This window comes from Trachypithecus francoisi, unplaced genomic scaffold (genome assembly GCF_009764315.1).
Source record: "Trachypithecus francoisi isolate TF-2019V2 unplaced genomic scaffold, Tfra_2.0 Lachesis_group10, whole genome shotgun sequence".
Taxonomy (NCBI): domain Eukaryota; kingdom Metazoa; phylum Chordata; class Mammalia; order Primates; family Cercopithecidae; genus Trachypithecus; species Trachypithecus francoisi.
The window spans coordinates 27,508,325-27,522,556 of record NW_022681455.1 but is presented as its reverse complement, the minus strand read 5'-3'; positions in this window follow the sequence as shown (position 1 = coordinate 27,522,556).

Sequence of the window (14,232 nt, the reverse complement as noted above, 5' to 3'; positions counted from 1 at the left end):
GATTCTTCTCTCTTTTCTTCTTTATTAGTCTTGCTAGTGGTCTATCACTTTTGTTGATCTTTTCAAAAAACCAGCTCCTGGATTCATTGATTTTTTGGAGGGTTTTTTGTGTCTCTATCTCCTTCAGTTCTGCTCTGATCTTCATTATTTCTTGCCTTCTGCTAGCTTTTGAATGTATTTGCTCTTGCTTCTCTAGTTCTTCTAATTGTGATGTTAGGGTGCCAATTTTAGATCTTTCCTACTCTCTCGTGGGCATTTAGTGCTATAAATTTCCCTCTACACACTGCTTTAAATGTGTCCCAGAGATTCTGGTATGTTGTATCTTTGTTCTCATTGGTTTCAAAGAACATCTTTATTTCTGCCTTCATTTCGTTATGTACCCAGTAGTCATTCGGGAGCAGGTTGTTCAGTTTCCATGTAGTTGAGCGATTTTGATTGAGTTTCTTAGTCCTGAGTTCTAGTTTGATTGCACTGTGGTCTGAGAGACAGTTTGTTATAATTTCTGTTCTTTCACATTTGCTGAGGAGTGCTTTACTTCCAACTATGTGGTCAATTGTGGAATAAGTGCGATGTGGTGCTGAGAAGAATGTATATTCTGTTGATTTGGGGTGGAAAGTTCTGTAGATGTCTATTAGGTCTGCTTGTTGCAGAGTTGAGTTCAATTCCTGGATATCCTTGTTAACTTTCTGTCTCGTTGATCTGTCTAATGTTGACAGTGGGGTGTTAAAGTCTCCCATTATTATTGTATGGGAGTCTAAGTCTCTTTGTAAGTCTCTAAAGACTTGCCTTATGAATCTGGATGCTCCGGTATTGGGTGCATATATATTTAGGATACTTAGCTCTTCCTGATGAATTGATCCCTTTACCATTATGTAATGGCCTTCTTTGTCTCTTTTGATCTTTGATGGTTTAAAGTCTGTTTAATCAGAGACTAGGATTGCAACTCCTGCTTTTTTTTGTTTTCCATTTGCTTGGTAGATCTTCCTCCATCCCTTTATTTTAAGCCTATGTGTGTCTCTGCATGTGAGATGGGTCTCCTGAATAACCAGCAAACTGATAGGTCTTGACTCTTTATCCAATGTGCCAGTCTGTGTCTTTTAATTGGACAATTTAGTCCATTTACATTTAAGGTTAATATTGTTATGTGTGAACTTGATCCTGTCATTATGATATTAGCTGGTTATTTTGCTCGTTAGTTGATGCAGTTTCTTCCTAGCATAGATGGACTTTACATTTTGGCATGTTTTTGCAATGGCTGGTACCAGTTGTTCCTTTCCATGTTTAGTGCTTCCTTCAGGATCTCTTTTAGGGCAGGCCTGGTGGTGACAAAATCTCTATGCTTGTCTGTAAAGGATTTTATTTCTCCTTCACTTATGAAACTTAGTTTGGCTGGATATGAAATTCTGGGTTGAAAATTCTTTTCTTTAAGAATGTTGAATATTGGCCCCCACTCTCCTCTGGCTTGTAGAGTTTCTGCTGAGAGATCTGCTGTTAGTCTGTTGGGATTCCCTTTGTGGGTAACCCGACCTTTCTCTCTGGCTGCCCTTAACATTTTTCCTTCTTTTCAACTTTGGTGAATCTGACAATTATGTGTCTTGGAGTTGCTCTTCTCGAGGAGTATCTTTGTGGCATTCTCTGTATTTCCTGAATTTGAATGTTGGCCTGCCTTACTAGGTTGGGGAAGTTCTCCTGGATGATATCCTCCAGAGTGTTTTCCAACTTGGTTCCATTTTCCCTGTCAGTTTCAGGCACACCAATCAGACATAGATTTGGTCTTTTCACATAATCCCACATTTCTTGGAGGCTTTGTTCATTTCTTTTCACTCTTTTTTCTCTAAATTTCTCTTCTCGCTTCATTTCATTCATTTGATCTTCAATCACTGATAATCTTTCTTCCAGTTGATCGAGTCGGTTACTGAAGCTTGTGCATTTGTCACATAGTTCTCATGTCATGGTTTTCATCTCTATCAGTTCTTTTAAGGTCTTCTCTGTGTTGATTATTCTACTTATCCATTCATCCATTCTTTTTTCAAGGTTTTTAGTTTCTTTGTGCTGGTTACGTAATTCCTCCTTTAGCTCTGAGAAGTTTGATCGACTGAAACCTTCTTCTCTCAACCCGTCAAAGCCATTCTCCGTCCAGCTTTGTTCCGTTGCTGGTGATGAGCTGCATTCCTTTGGAGGGGGAGATGTGCTCTGATTTTTTGAATTTCCAGCTTTTCTGCACTGCTTTTTCCCCATCTTTGTGGTTTTATCAGCCTTTCGTCTTTGATGATGGTAATGTACTGATGGGGTTTTGGTGTGGGTGTCCTTTCTGTTTGTTAGTTTTCCTTCTAACAGTCAGGACCCTCAGCTGCAGGTCTGTTGGAGTTTGCTTGAGGTCCACTCCAGACCCTGTTTTCCTGGGTATCCGCAGTGGAGGCTGCAGAAGATAGAATATTGCTGAACAGCGAGTGTTGCTGTCTGATTCTTGCTCTGGAAGCTTCGTCTCAGGGTGTACCCAGCCTTGTGAGGTGTGATGTGTCCATCTGCACCTAGTGGGGGATGTCTCCCAGTTTGTCTACTCAGGGGTCAGGGACCCACTTGAGCAGGCAGTCTGTCCGTTCTCAGATCTGAACATCTGTGCTGGGAGAACCACTGCTCTCTTCAAAACTGTCAGACAGGGACTTTTACATCTGCAGAGGTTTCTGCTGCTTTTTGTTTAGCTATGCCCTGTCCCCAGGGGTGGAGTCTACAGACGCAGGCAGGCCTCCTTGAGCTGCGGTGGGCTCCACCCAATTCGAGCTTCCAGGCAGTTTTGTTTATCTACTTAAGCCTCAGCAATGGCGGGCGCCCCTCCCCCAGCCTCACTGCCACCTTGCAGTTAGATCTCCAACTGCTGTGCCAGCAATGAGGGAGGCTCCATGGGCATGGGACCCTCTGGGCCAGGTGTGGGATATAATCTCCTGGTGTGCCGTTTGCTAAGACCCTTGGTAAAGTGCAGTATTAGGGTGAGAGTTACCCGATTTTCCAGATGTTGTGTGTTTCAATTTCCCTTGGCTAGGGAAAGGAATTCCTTACCCCCTTGCACTTCCCAGGTGAGGCGATGCCTCACCCTGCTTCAGCTCTAGCTGATCGGGTTGCACCCGTGGACCAGCATCAACTGTCTGACATGCCCCAGTGAGATGAACCCGGTACCTCAGTTGAAAATGCAGAAATCACCCATCTTCTGTGTTGCTCACACTGGGAGCTGGAGGCTGGAGCTGTTCCTATGTGGCCATCTTGGGTGCCACCCCTCATTTGTTTTTCTTACTCCTGCCTCTTTCAAACTTCTCATGGCCAGCCTAGCACATACATAGTTTTAGTTTATTATTATTTGCCTTCATCAGCTCCATTCAACACTCATACCTTATTTTTTTGAATTTCTGTAGTGTATATTCTCATGGTGTTTAGTACTTATTGGTACTGTGATGTTCAGTAACAAGTTCTTTGAGGGTAGGGTCCATACATTAGAGTTTTAGAACTTCACAGAAGCTAAGGAGAAGTAGAGATTTAGTAGATTCTCGGTGAATTTTCACTGACCCAGGAAGAGTGTTGTAATATTGACTGCATAAGGGAGGATGCTTTAGTAACATTGACTGAAAGTGAGTTCTGTAATAACAAGACCATAAGGAAGGCAGACACTTTATTTCATTTGCAAGATGAGTCTTAGAACTGTTTGCTTCAACTCACAAATATATAACCACATCTACCTTTCACTATGTATTTACATATTTAAATATGTATACTTGTATATATATATATATTTAAAATGAATTAAATCAAAATTTACAGTGATTACTCAAATCAAAGTTGATGCTACCCAGCAATCTTTTATTTCTTTAAATAGACAACTAAGGTACAGAAATGGTATGGTCCGAAAGTTTGCATCCATACAAAATTTATATGTTGAAACCTAATCCCCAATGTGGTGATATTAAGAGCTGTATCCTTTGAGAGATAATCAGTTAATGAAAGCTACCCTCATGAATAAAATTATTCCTTTTATAAAACAAGCCTGGGGGAGCTTGTTTGCCATTTGGGCCATGCAAGGACACATAGAAGACATCATCTATCAAGCAGAGAGCAAGCCCTCATCAGACACCAAATCTGCTGGCACCTTGATCTTGAACTTTCCAGCCCTCAAAACTGTGAACAATACATTTCTGTTGTTTATAAATTACCTAGTCTAAGGTATTTTTAATAGGATCCTGAATAAATTAAGACAATAGATGTAGGTCTCCATAATAATTTCTAACTTCTATACTTAACACAACTGTCTTGGAATTTTTTAACTTGATATGCTCAATTATCTCTAGCAACTGACCACCAAACTCCAGCTATAGATACTGGACCTTCATGCCTAATTTATTCTGGCATGTTCTTCCATAGCTTATTTCAAAAATAACTTTGGAAATAACTCTTCCATTGAAATAGTCAATCACTTAGTTGGTTTGGTCTTCATGAAGTATCCATTTGCTTTTTCCTGTTTATGAGAGGAGCCTGTTAGTCTTTATTAATGTAAAATAACTTCTTCCATTTCTCTTTACATGCATGTTTTAACATACTAAGGTTATTTGTTATACCTAGTTGATTTCCATTCAGGTTTGGCTCTGTGCTCAGAAGTTATTAGTATATAAGAATATATCTTATAACAGACTCAAAATATCAGTGGTTACACAAAGTTTAAGGACAAAAGCCACCCAGAATTCAAAGATATAAGAAGTCCATAATAGCAGGAACATAGGATCTTGCAATCTCATTATTCCATCATCTTCAACCTATGCTTGCATTTTGAGGTTAAGGCATCTTGCCTGTTTTCAAGCTGGCAGGAATTGAAAGACGACACTTTCCCATTAGAGGCATGACCTATGGGTTTTGTGCAATATTTTAATATATATTCCATTGACCATAAATGAGTCATATTACCTCATGTACCTGTGATGAGAATAAGGAAAGTTTCAAATGACTTTAAAGGGAAACATGATAATAAGCAGTCAGCAGAGGTCTTAAAGTGGTTGTATCTCTTATCAGTTACATTTCAATAGAAAATGACCTGGTTTCAGCTGGGTGCATTGGTTCATGCATATAATCCTAGCACTTTGGGAGGCTGAGGATGGTGGATAACTTGAGCTCAAGAGTTTGAGACCAGCTTGGGCAACATGGCAAAACCCTGTTTCTACAAAAAAATATATAAATTAGCTGGGTGTGGTGGTGTGTGAAAAGAAAATGATCTGGTTTCATCATAAAGTCATTGACCATGAATTCAGGCAGGAGGGTAGGTTGGTAGGTTACATGTCCCAGTAGGGTAGCTCAATCCTTGGAGAAGTGAAAAGGCTGAGAGAAAGTGCCTCTATGGGGCAGGTACATGCTCAGAAGGTACAGCCATGTTCAAGATGTGGGAGGTTGTCCTTTCCCCAAAAACGTGGTTTTGAGCTTAATCTTAAATTATTAACTTTTAATAGACCTTTCTTCCCAAGTGATGTGCCCAAATCTGGGCAGCAAGCTGAATAGAAGCACTTGCAAAGCAAACATATTACAAAGGAAATCTAAATCATTTTTCAAGAAAGGTGAAGTTTTGTTGCTTTCTTAAGTAACCGTGTACTCTCCACCCAAATCTGTCAGGGAAGTTGGAGCATTTGTTTTACTCTAACTTACCTGGAAATCAAAGTCATTTCCCTTCAGTCTAGTACAGACATGAAACTTGTTAACCAGACTCAATCTGGTGGACCCCCTGACAGGATAATGTTGAAGAGTATACCCATTCTCTTAAATGGAATGCACATTTGAGAGAAGTAGTATAGAAAATGGTTAAGGGCAGGCCGGGTACGATGGCTCACGCCTGTAACCCAGCACTTCGGGAGGCTGAAGTGGGCAGATCACAAGGTCAGGAGTTCAAGACCAGCCTGGCCAACATGGTGAAACCCTGTCTCTACCAAAAATACAAAAATTAGCTGGACGTGGTGGTGGGCGCCTGTAGTCCCAGCTACTCGGGAGGCTGAGGCAGGAGAATTGCTTGAACCCAGGAGGCAGAGGTTGCAGTGAGCCAAGACCGGGCCATTGCACTCCAGCCTGGGCAACAGAGTGAGGCTCCATCTTAGAAAAAAAAAAAGAAAATGGTTAAGGGCACCAGTTTCTCCACTTGACAACTGAGTAACTTTTGGTCAGTTAATATAACCTCTCAGAGGTATTTTCTTCATCTGTAAAATATGCACAATTACCTACACAGAATTACTTTGTGGGTATTTTATTATTATTGTAATTATGCAATACAATGAGGCCCGGGCGTGATGGCTCACGCCTGGAATCCCAGCACTTTGGGAGGCCGAGGTGGGTGGATCACCTAAGGTCAGGCATTAGAGACCAGCCTGACCAACATGGTGAAACTCTGTCTCTACCAAAAGTTACCCAGGCATAGTGGTGGGCACCTGTAATCCCAGCTACTCATGAGGCTGAAACAGGAGAATCGGCTTGAGCCAGGGAGGCAGAGGTAGCAGAGAGCCAAGATCACACCACTGCACTCCAGCGTGGGCACAAGAGCGAAACTCCATCTCAAAAAAAAAAAAAAAAAAAAAAGACTTAGAGAAACAAAAATATATATTCATGAGTTGTAAAATCCTACAATGTTGTTAAATATCTATTCATCTAAAATTGATTAATAGATTAATGTAACTCTAAAATCTCAACATTTTATTGAGTTTAATAAGCTTTTCTAAATATTTTTATGAAAATGTAAAGAGCCAAGAATAGCTAAAACATTCTTGATGAAGAAGGAACTAAGAGAAAACTTGCTCAACCCTATGTGAAAACTTCATTTAAAGCCTTGTAAACCGACAGTGTGGTTATTGGTACAATGATGGACAAATGCAACAATGGACCAATGGACCAATGGACAAAAAAAAAACAAAAAACAAAAAAACACACATTTGGTATATAATAAATAGGATAATGTAGAAGTGTAAAAAAAGAAAGAACTATTCAGTAAATCATGCTGACACAATTAGATATTCTTATGGAAAATATATCACACATTAAAATTTCAGGTGTAGTAATGCTGAAACGTAAAAGGCAAAGTATAAAGCATTTAGAAGAGAATATAGAAAATATCCACAGCACTTTTGGGTAGGAGAGGATTTCTTAAAGAAGGAATAACACATAATGATACTAAATATAAGGGGAAAATGATAAATTTAATGACATTAAATTTGTAAGTTAAGAATAAATGAAATAGGCCGGGCTTGGTGGCTTATGTCTGCAATCCCAGCACTTTGGAAGGCTGAGGTGGGCAGATCACGAGGTCAAGAGATTGAGACCATCCTAGCCAACATGGTAAAACCTCGTCTCTACTAAAAATACAAAAATTAGCTGGGTGTGATGGCAGGTGCCTGTAGTCCCAGCTACTGGGGAGGCTGAAGCAGGAGAATCACTTGAACCTGGGAGGTGGAGGTTGCAGTGAGCCGAGATCGTGCCACTGCACTCCAGCCTGGCAACAGAGTGCGACTCCGTCTCAAAGTAAGTAAATACATAAATAAATTAAATAAATAAATAAAATGAAGAACTATGTTCATCAAAAGACACCATAAAATTATGAAACTGAAAGTCACAGGTCAGAGAAGTCATTTGCAATATAAATAACTTACCCAGGATTATCATGAAAATACAGAATATATAAAGAACTTCTATCAGTCCATGAGAAAAATATAGACAATTCAATAGAAAAACGGGGAAAATTGGGAAAAATAGAGACTTCCCAAAAGATGAGATCCAAAATGGTCACATTAAAAGTTAATAGTTCTATTTATATATTGGTTATGAAACAAACCACTTTAAAAGTCACTGGCTTAATATAACATTTATTTTGTTCACAAACTTGCAATTAGATCTGAGTGCCATGGGGTCAGCTTGTCTTTGATTCACTGGGTGTGAGCTGTGGCTGCTTGAAGTTGGGCTCAAATTATCTGAAGATTCCAGCAATTAAATGTCTGAAGGTTGACTCTGGCTGTTGGCTGTAACCTGAATTTGGACTCTGATAGGATCAGCTACATGTAGGCTCTCCACACTGCTGCTTGGCTTCTTTGCAACATGGTGGCCAGATCTCAAGGACAAGCTGAGAGAGAGAGATTGGGAATGAATGAATATATGAATGCATCAGGCAGAAGGTATTTTGCCTTTTATCGTTTAGTCTGAGATTTCAGGAATGGTGTCACTTCTGCTTCATTCTTTTTGTTAAAAGCAAGTTATTAATTCCACCCCACAATCAAAGAGAGGGAAATTAGACTCCACCTTTTGATGGGCAGAATGCCAAATAATTGGTGGACATATTTTAAAACAACTATAGCAATCACCCTTATTAGAAATTAGGAAATTGCAAATTAATCCTGTAATTAGATACTACTGATCTTCTACCAGAATTGCTAAAATTAAAAAAAGAAAAACTAATCATTATTGGTAAGAATATAAAGTAGTAAGAACTTTCTTTTTTGTTGTTGTTTTTCTGTTTTGTTTTGTTTTGTTTTGAGACGGAGTCTCGCTCTGTCACCCAGGCTGGAGTGCAGTGGCGCGATCTCGGCTCACTGCAAGCTCCGCCTCCCGGGTTGACGCCATTCTCCTGCCTCAGCCTCCCGAGTAGCTGGGACTACAGGCACCCGCCACCACATCTGGCTAAGTTTTTGTATTTTTAGTAGAGACGGGATTTCTCCGTGTTAGCCAGGATGGTCTCTATCTCCTAACCTCGTGATCCACCCGCCTCGGCCTCCCAAAGTGCTGGGATTACAGGCGTCAGCCACCCCGCCCGGCCCAAGTAGTAAGAACTTTCATCACTACTACTGAGAATCTAAATTGATAAAACCACTTTAGAAAACAGTTGGATATTATTCAGTAAGTTAAGGATATAAATATCTTATTATCCTAGATATATATCCAAGAGAAATGTTTGCACGTGTGCAAATATGTACGAGAATGTTTATAGTAGTAGTGTTTGTATAACCAAGAACTAGAAACAACCTGAATGCGCATTTACAGAAATTGGATAGTGTTGAATGCAAGTCAACAATGACAATGGACAGGTCAGAGATATGTACAATATAAATGAATCTTATAAAAATAATTTTGTGAAAAGACAACACAAAAAGAAAGTATAATTATACTTATATAAATTTCAAACCAAAAAAATTTTCTTATATTGTTCAGGGATATATGTATAGGTGGTAAAATGTATTAAAAATGTAAATAAATGGACTGGGCACGGTGGCTCATCCCTGTAATCCCAGAACTTTGGGAGGCCAAGGTGGGCAGATCACCTGAGGTCAGGAGTTTGAGACCAGCCTGGCCAACATGGCGAACCCCGCCTCTCTACTAAAAATACAAAAATTAGCCAGGTGTGGTGGTGGGTGCCCATAATCCCAGCTACTTGGGAGGCTAAGGCATGAGAATCACTTGAACCAGGTAGGTGGAGGTTGCAGTGAGCTTAGATCACCCCAATGCACTCCAGGCTGGGTGACAGAGAGAGGCTCTGTCTCAAAAAAAAAAAAAAAAAAGTAAGTAAATGATTACCATAAGTCAGGATTGTGGTTTTCTGTGGGAGTGAAGAGAGTGTGCAAGGCAGAGGTTGTGAATTGATGAGGCATGACAGCAGTGCTCTATTTATCCTGAATTATGGTTAAACATGTGTACACTGTAAAACTACTTTTCAAAGCTCTACATGTAGGTCTTATTTAGTTCTCTGCATATTTTACAATAGGAAGACATAAAACAAACACAGAAGCTTTTTATATATCAATGTAGAAAGATTTCCAAAATATATTGTGAAGTATCAAAAGCAAGGTCCAGAACATGTGAATCTATATTTGTATTTATATGCAAGTAGATAAAGAAGAAAAGACAAGAAATTAACAATAGTAGAAACCTCTGGAGGATGAAGGAAAGGGTAGAAACCAAGTAGATAGGTGACAGGGATGGGAGGAAACTTTTCACTGCAACTATTTGTCTTTTAAACTCTGTGAGTGTATTAACCTTTTCAAAATATAAGCCAAATTAACAAACAAAATCTCTTAAAGCCCTAAAAGAGACCTCAGAGAAAAGTATGTCTTCTTAAAACAGATTCCCACTCCCTCAAGGCTTCATGTGTTATCTTCATTCTTAGGAGCCAGGAGCTCAGGAGTCAGTCAGTGTTTGTTTCTGGACAGAGAAAAGGTTTGGAAAGAATTAGTGATTATGCAGATCAACACCTGCAGCTCCCCAGATGGGACTATAAGTCTCAGATGCTTAGTCCTACTGCAGGGTCAAGCTTAAACTTCTCATACAAGCACTGACCAGCGTGGTGGATCAATGTGATTAAACAGCCCTGTGATTAGCAACTTGGTCAGGTTTACACACATAATCACAACAGGGAGCTATACAGAGTTCAGAACATTTAGCAATGAACAGACCATTCCTGTCCCCTTTCAGGAAAAACTTATGTATTGAGCGCTTCCTGTGTACTCTGGCGGACCATTTATTTAACAAATTATTAATGAGTAGCTGCTACATCACAAGTATTCTGCTGGGCACTGGGACTATGGCTGTGAACAAAATGGGCAAAACTTCCTCTCCTCATGGATTTTGTATTCTAACGTGAAATGCAAAGAAATGAAATGAATAAGTAAAATATGTAGTACACTAGATAGTGATAAGCAATTACTTAGAAAAAGCAGGAAAGATAATAGCAATAGCTTTTTTTTTTTTTTTTTAATGTTTTGCATTTTTAAAGATGTCGAACAGGTAAGTCCCCACTGAGAAAGTGACATTTAAGAAAAGACCTAAAGGGAATAAGGAAAGGAACAGGGCACATATTTGGGAAAAGAAGTTTCCAGGCAAACAGTAAGTGCAAAGGCCTGAGGCAGGAGTTTGCCTGACATTTGAGGAAGAGCAAGGGGGTCTTGTGGCTAGAGGGGAAGAAAAGGGAGAAGAGCCCTCACAGGCCACTAGAAGCACTTTGGCTATTAAACTGAATGAGAAGGGAACCCTGGGAGAGTCTTGAACAGAGGCACTGCTGCTGCATTTAGAATACATAGTAAGAGGACAGTGATAAATAGAAGCAGGGAGACCAGTGAAGAGCCTGTTGTGAAAATCTGGGTGAGATGTGGTGATAGATTTTCTAGTATGGTAGCAATGGAAGTGGTAAAAAATGGTTAGGTTATGGATATATTTTGAAGGTAGAGCTGATGGGATGTAGGATCTGAAGGAAAGAGCAATCACAGATGATAGCACAGATATACTGGCTGTTTATTGAGATGGGGAAGATTCTTGAGGAGCAAGCCTGAAAGAATAATCAGGAGTTCATTTTTTTTGAAAGGTAAAAAATGCTTGTCAAGCATTGCAGTTGCAGACAGGGCGCCGTGGCTCATACCTGTAATCTCAGCACTTTAGGAGGCTGAGGTGGGTGGATCACCTGAGGTCAGGAGTTTGAGACCAGCCTGGCCAATATAGTGAAACTCCATCTCTACTAAAAACACAAAAATTAGTTGAGTGTGATGTCGCGTGCCTGTAATCCCAGCTATTCAGGATGCTGAGGCAGTAGAAACGCTGGAACCTAGGAGGCGGGGGAGGTTGCAGTGAGCTGAGATCATGCCAGTGCACTCCAGCCTGGGCCACAGAGCAAGGTTCCGTCTCAAAAAAAAAAAAAAAAAGGTAATGAGTCTAGTGTTTGAGGCAGCAGTCCAAGATGGAAAGAGGCATTTGTATGTCTATGGTATTTAAGGACTGAGCCCTGAGTATGCTAATATTTAGGGAAGGATCACGCAAGCGATCGTTTAATTTATACATGTAATAATAAGTACTATTAATATAACTAAAATAATCTCAGGAATCCTATGTATATTCCAGGAGCTTCTAAAACCGCTCTTGGGGAGTCAGCAAAAGCTTTCAGAAAGAGGTAATGGGTTATGTTTAAACTGAAATCTGAAGGACAAGTAGGAACTGGCGAATAAGAAAAGGGGAGGATCCTCCAGAGAAAATGCAGCTGCAAAGTCCACAAGCAAGAGAGGACATGAAACAATCAGGAATTTCACTGTCCCTTCCACGTCAATGTCTCTGTCACACTTGTTCTGTTGGAGGAACAACTACAGGAGTTTTTGGAATGTTAAATTGTAGAGATTTTAAATTGGGATTTGGTGGGCAATATTTATGTGACTTCTAGTCACTTCTGTGTGGAAGAAAATTATTTGGCATATAGTCATGTAACTCCTAGAACATACCAACTCAGAGGCAGCCTCAACAAAAGCCCAGTTCCCTGAAATAAGCTCCGGTTTTCAAACACAGGAACTCCTGGTTCCTGTCAAAACGCATCCAAATGTTATCCAGTCGGAAGTGAAATTCTGAAAGTCTGTCTCCCTCGCATGCAAAGAAAACCCTTTGAGATTTTTGATAGCAGGTAGTTAAGACACTTGTCCCTGAGGCGGAGGTGTTAACTCCAGAGCTCCTCAGTTCTTCTCAAGCAGGGTTTCCCAAGGGCTTTGCTTGGTGGGCTCCTCCTGGATTCTCTCTGTAGTTCCTCCTCAGAGCTCAAGGAAGCTTTTGAAGAAAGGATTTCAAAGGTTAAATATTTGACAGATTGGGACTGCGTAGAGATGGAGGGACTGAAGACACCTACTTCTTGAGGGGGCCAATTGTCAAGAGGCAGAAAAAGGGAGGCGCGAGTAAGGAGGAAGGAAAGAAAAAGACTCAGGAAAACAATGAAACCATCTTCATGTTGCAAAAACTGTAAAAACTGAATGGAATATTAGCAGTGCTACCTATTCGTAAGCAGTGTGGTGCTGTAGAAGCCTGCTGGGCTCATGACCTCAGAGGTTGAAACATCAAAACCATCCTGGCCTACAGACAACTCGGAGTTTAAATCTACTTCTGTATCTTCCCTAAAAGTCTGAGAATCAAATCAGTGATGGCACTCCATGGAAAGATATCACTCGATAAATTTCTGGTAGTTGTTTGCCTATGACACATTGCCCCAGCCTAAAAATTCTCTTCTCTCGAGCTCCCAACATGGAAACAATTGGGAATACTAAGTTAGAACCTCCATCCATCTAGGTGAACTTGCATATTGCGTACAATTTCGTGGAGGAAGGGGGATGACAAATTCCGCATTGACTTCCATTACATCTTCCAGTAAAGGGGCTTTAAAATTGTTATTTACCTGTTAAGTTTTGATTATGTACTAGCAGTAGATACAAATATAACACAATCCAGAAAAACTATTTTTAACACACATTTCAGGTAACAGGAAATAACATTAGATTTCAATATTTATATCTATATTTGGTCCAAAGAAGTGTCATAGAAGGATAAAAAAAAAAAAAACAAAACTACAAAATGACATTGTACTAGGAAAAAAATTCTACAAGAGACATGGAATGGCACTATGAATGCAGAAAAATAAAGGATCAATGTAAAATCTTCCACAATTAAAGAGAGGGCACTATTCACCTCCCTCTTTTAAACGGTTGTTGGTAAGTATTAAATTACTACGGTTTTTAGATTCCTATGATACAAGTCACTATATCCTTCAGAAAAACTTAAACTTAATGAAAAATGTTAGATGTCCACTGAAAATATGTGGTAGGTATCACGTTAGTCAAAATTCTTTTAGACAGGCAAGAACACCCCAGAGCAGTGAAAAATATAAATAATGGGACATTTTATGAGATTTGTCAGGCTCTTACCATTGCTTTCAACTGGTTGCTTCCCACTTCTTTTTTTTTTTTTTTTTTTTTTTTTGAGACGGAGTAGCACTCTGTCGCTCAGGCTGCAGTGCAGTGGCACGATCTCGGCTCACTGCAACCTCCGCCCTCCGGGTTCAAGCAATTCTCCTGCCTCAACCTCCTGAGTAGCTGGGATTACAGGCATGCGCCACCACGTCTGGCTACTTTTTTTTTTTTTTGTATTTTTAGTAGAGGCGGAGTTTCACTATATTGGCCAGGCTGGTCTTGAACTCCCGACCTCAGGTGATGCGCCCGCCTCGACCTCCCAAAGTGCTGGGATTACAGGCGTGAGCCACTGCTCCCAGTCAACTTCCAACTTCTCTTGTTTTTGTTTTTTAATTGTTTCTTTGTTCCTCTTTGTGTGTTTTTTGGTTATTTCTTGTTACCCAGTAAATATGACAGTGCTGACAGATTTAACTAAACGTTACATAAGTATTTATTAGGAGCAATCAGTTGTTTTCTTGTTTATTTTTCTTTCTAAGGA